We start from the raw sequence: 5,299 nt of genomic DNA, 5'->3' as shown, positions 1-5,299 counted from the left end.
AGGAAAAGGAACTGAGTTTTGATGATTCCTAGCACTACCTCAGACTAAGGAACCTTGACTTTCCAGATGAGAGCCTCTGCCTGGAAAGCAGTAAGAGCAATATCCATCTTTCTAAAGCTGTGTGACAATGAGAGGCAATATCTTTTAAAGCCTATTTCACTTCTTCTAAAAAAGTTATTTTAATAATGAAACTTTTTATAGAGTCAATTAAAACATAAAAGCAGATTATACTCAGAATTCATGTGTGAAACCATTCAAACTTTATAGTTTGAAAGTAAACCTAACAGTAAGCATGGATCGTAATCTCAGCAGGGTTTGTTGGGGTTTTTCTCCTATTAAATTGAAAAATGTGAAACATTGCTACCAATATTACAAAGGTAACTAACATTACTAGAGAAGCTTCCCACTTCATATTTTTACTAGCTACTTCAGTTTTCCTCCCACTCTTGCATTCCCTATTTTCTTTTACAGGCAAATAACAGAACCATCCCTTTCTCTTACCCACTAAAATGTTACAAAGCACCTCTGTGGAAAAAGACCTGGGAGTCCTGGTGAACAACAGGCTAACCAGGAGCCAGCAATGTGCCCTCATGGTCAAGAAAGCCAACAGCATCCTAGTGGATATCAAGTATGGCCAGCAGGTCAAGGGAGGTGATTCTCCCTCTCTACTCAGCTCTGGTGAGGACTCACGTGGAATACTGTGAGCAGTTCTGGGCTCCCTGATTCAAGAACAGCAGGGAGCTACTGGAGACAGTACAACAAAGGGCTGTGAAGATGATTAGGGGACTAGAATATCTCTCTTTCAAAGAGAGGCTGAGGGACTTGAGACTTTTTAGCCTATAGAAGACTGAGCAGTGATCTTACCAATGCTTATGAATACTCGAGGGGTGGGGGTCAGTGGTGCCCAGTGACAGGACAAGAGGCAATGGGCATAAACTTGAATATAGGAAGTTCCACCTAAACATGAGGAGGAACTTCCTTACTGTGAGGGTGGCAGAACAGGCTGCCCAGAGAGGTTGTAGAGTCTCCATCTGTGGAGACATTCAAAACTGGCCTGGATGCTGCCCTGTGCAGCCTGCTCTAGGTGATCCTGCTCTGGCAGGGGGGTGGGACTAGATGATCTCCAGAGGTCCCTTCCAACTCCTATGATTCCATGATTATGGTCAAACAGTTTGTTGCTGTCACTGTTTTATTTAACTTATTTTAATTCCTCTACCCTTTTGTATAGTGAGCCAGCTGCCCAGTAGGGCTAAGAGGAGGTGACTGCTCAAAAGTAGATGCCTGAATTTAAGTTGAAAATGATGGAATAACAAAGCATTAGCAGAATCACTGGTAGAAGTCAGCAGCTGCACTCTCATAAAGTACCACCTTTTGTAGCATCTAGTATTTGTCATAAGTCAGGTCCTATTAAAACATCACAGAAGTTACTTGGTTTTAACTATTTAAGGAATCTTAAGCCCTTCTGCCAGCTTTTGCCTATATTGCCCATAATTCTTTAAACTATTGACAAGTTTCTTGTTGTCCATGTAAGCTTCTTATTTATAGAACGTGAAGAAGCTGTTACTGATTACTAAACTAATCAAAGATTATTATAAAGAAAAAAGGGGCTTTAGACACTAGCAATTAATAGTAGGCTGCTAATGATCACATAGCATTTGGATCACTTTGGATTTTTACTTTCACTTGTCAAAGTGGAATAATTTCAAATTCAAGTAAAATTATATTCCAGACATACAACAATTAAAAAAGACAATGCAGTAACTTTTTTTGTATATTAGAAGGCATTTCAGAAAACCACATTAAAATACTAGCACAGGATTATCCAAATCAAACACAACAGCAGCATGGCCATGACAACACATTAAGATATTTCAAATATATCCACAAAGAACATTTTTCTTCTTTACACTACTATGCAAGAGAAATAAAGATAAATAAATCCTGAAGCATTGAATTGTAGTGACAATTACATTTTAGAATTGCTACAACTAACCTCAGTAGCTTCGTTAACAGAAAGGTAAACTTCATATTTTATAAGTAAGTCTCAATATTTCAAACAACTCCACATTCTATTTGGTGTTTATTTTGTACTGCCCTTTTGACAAAACAAATGAAAGCATTAGATGAAAAAGCTATTTTTCACCAATGGGGACATTTGTATTAGATTCAAACTTCTTATCCAAGTATATTTCATGTAAACAGTACAAATACAGCAGCTAACATCAAAACTGACAGCCAGTGGTTTAATAATGCCTGTGACATTAATCACAAACAGCAGGCCAAAACAAGATACTACAATATTAATATTTTCCAACTTTGTATTTTGCACCTTCATAAGTAGTGCTATATGATGTAGTAACAATTGCACTCTTTCAGACATCACATTTTCTGCAAAAGGTTCAGACATCCCACATTTTCTCAAGTCATCTGGGTCAAATATTGCTGATCTCCAGTCAAGACCTGGTCAGCCTCTGAAAGGGAGATGTCAAGATTAGGGAATACATACTTAGGAAGAAACAGTGCCTGTCTGATGCATGGTGCTCACCTCAGTGACTACCAGAACTCAAACAAACGCTTCAGCATAATGAGGAGGCATAACAGTGCCTGCGTGTGCCATCATTCATGCAAGAGAATGTAAGAGGATCTTAATTATATAAATCACTGTGGGAAAATAAGGGAAGATTGGCAAGGAGGATTGTAAGCACACTCAAATGACTTGCAGCTTAGGTGTTGAGAAACACATATCTCATACTAATTGCTGTTTGGCCTTGTGTGTTGGACAAGTAGAAGAGCTGTACTGAGATACTGCAGGCCAGTGACAGACTCAGAGCATCCCTATCCAATATGCCTGAGGTTCCTTCCCTGCCATGGGAAAAATAGGCACAGCAGCAAATTACGCCTGCAAGAACCCCTGAAATGTAAGAGGAAGCCGTGGGCTCAGTGCTGCTCTAGCACAGACTGAACTCAGCAGTGCCTGAGTCCCTGGCTTCCGTGCCTCTGCTCAGGTGCTGCTTTGGAGATCCCTCAGTTTGCAAGGTATGGAAAATAAGTTTACTCTGTATTTCATCTGTGGTTTTGTGGCTGTGTCCTGCCCCTGCAGGGTCACACAGTCACCAACCAAAACAAGCTAAGAAACTAACAAAGGATTGCAAAACATGTATTCAACAGAGTATTAACCCTTTCCAGATTCTCTCCATCATGATCTTTGCCATGCACATGTGATTAAACACCAGCTACCTTACACTGTTCCTATGAGCATCAGCTGGAGCAGCATTTCCTGTCATTACGCCCAACTCCATATTGGTGTGATGCCAAACATGCAGCTTAGCCCAGCAGTGTGTTCATTTTAGATGTGCTTTAAGGTCATCCCTAAGCACAGGTCTCACTTCTAAAAAAACTAAACATCACCTGTCTTTTCCAAGAACATATGAAGTTCAATTCTCATACAGAGAAAAGTCTGCACTCTTACACCCAATCAGCTTAACCTCTTGATTCCCTGCCATCACATTGCAGCTCTTCCAGAAAGGTTTGTTAAATGCAATCTTTACAAACCTGGGCAAGCACCTTTAGGCAACCAAGGCAGATTAACATGAGGACTTAAGAATACTATCAGCTTCAGCGTGCAGCCAGGTACATCTCATGGATAACACACAGCTATACCTGGACACAGACAACTATGACATACTGAGAATAACATCCGACAAGTAGAAGGGATAATGACTCAAATTAATACCATTAGTTAATAAATCGGACATTGGAAGGGCAACAATATCACTTTGTTTTATTAACTTTTGTTCTAATAGTAAAACTGACTGAGCTGTTGGAGCAAATCCAAAGGAGGGCTCCATTACAGAACAAATTTGAGAAATCATATGGTAGAATATCTACTATTCTCACCTCGATCCATCATCAATCATGGGACGCATCCCAGTCATGTTACCAGGGAATCTGTACAAGAAATCTTGCATTCTGAATACTGCTCTCAAGAACTCTTATGGACTTGTTGCTATTTAATTTAGTACCCAAGTACCTTACCCACCTACTATGGTTATGTTTACAACACACACAAGCAGACACTTTTATTGCCTTATAGACAGAAAAATACCATGAGAAGCCTAAAGTCGGTTTCCTTCAGGGCATTTCCACACTTGCACTGACAGTGTGCTCTCCAAAACCAGCTGTGATTTTGGACAGAAAGCCAATATTATGAACACTGTGGGAGAAGATCAGGTTCAAGACTATGTAAGAAACCTGAAGGTGCCCTGGTGAGAAGCATCTGTGGGTCCTCTAGGAACTGGCAGACGAAGTGGCCAAGCCACAACCCATCGTGCTTGAAAAATCGCAGCCCTCCAGTGAAGTTCTTCACCTGAAGATTCAGGCTTCCGAACCTTGAAGATTCAGTTAAACTTCACAGAACTTCATCATTTTAACATAACTCTCTAAGAACACAAAATAACCAAGATAGCTTTTCCTAAGTCATCTCTGTGAAGACAACTATTTATTTGTTAGCACTCAGTCTAACATTCCTCCTCTGTCAGCTTATTTAGATACTTCTCCAAAGGCATGTCACCATGAATTAATCCCTCATAGCCACACAGCCCCCTGCGTCACAGCACACTGATGGTTCAGTCCATCTTTAGGGATTAAAAAGTGAAAGTTTGACTTTCCTATCAGAAAAGCAAACAGAGCCATGGTCAGATCAGAGCCACATAGTTTGCTGTTTGACATAACATAGCCAAATAGTGAAATGCAGGAAAGATACATACAGATTCCCCAAAATCAACATATTAAAACAATATTTTCCAGTTGAGGAAGACTTGAAAGCACAGTCAGATCCATGCCAGATTCCCAAATACTGTTTGGAGTGCCCTCCTCTTCAGACCTTCCTCCTACTGCCCACAGGCAATACTATGCCCTCTTCTGCAGGGAAAGTTGTAAAGAAACACAAGGCTGTAACAGAAATGCCAGAAGCTGTCCCAAGGCTGTCAAATGTCCACATTTGATTTGGATTAAATATAAATTATTCTAACCTTTAACACTGGAAGGATGTAAGGAAACCCTGCCCCAAACTTCAGCCTAAAAACAAAAGGAGTGCTTTAACTACACTCCTACAGCCTGAAAACATGTGTACTTCCTTTTCAGGTAGGACCTTGTAACATGGAAAAAAATTAATTAAAAATACAGCTAAACAGCACTCCACTGCTGAACAGACACATAGACCTACAAAGTAATATTATTAGAGACGAAGTCCCATGTGTTCACATGAGAGTTCAAATGCCATTCAGGCATTTCAAACAGC

The sequence above is a fragment of the Gallinula chloropus genome (assembly GCF_964237585.1).
Source record: "Gallinula chloropus genome assembly, chromosome: 3".
NCBI classification, from domain to species: domain Eukaryota; kingdom Metazoa; phylum Chordata; class Aves; order Gruiformes; family Rallidae; genus Gallinula; species Gallinula chloropus.
The sequence above is the reverse complement of the archived record's forward strand: the minus strand, read 5'-3'. Positions refer to the sequence as shown.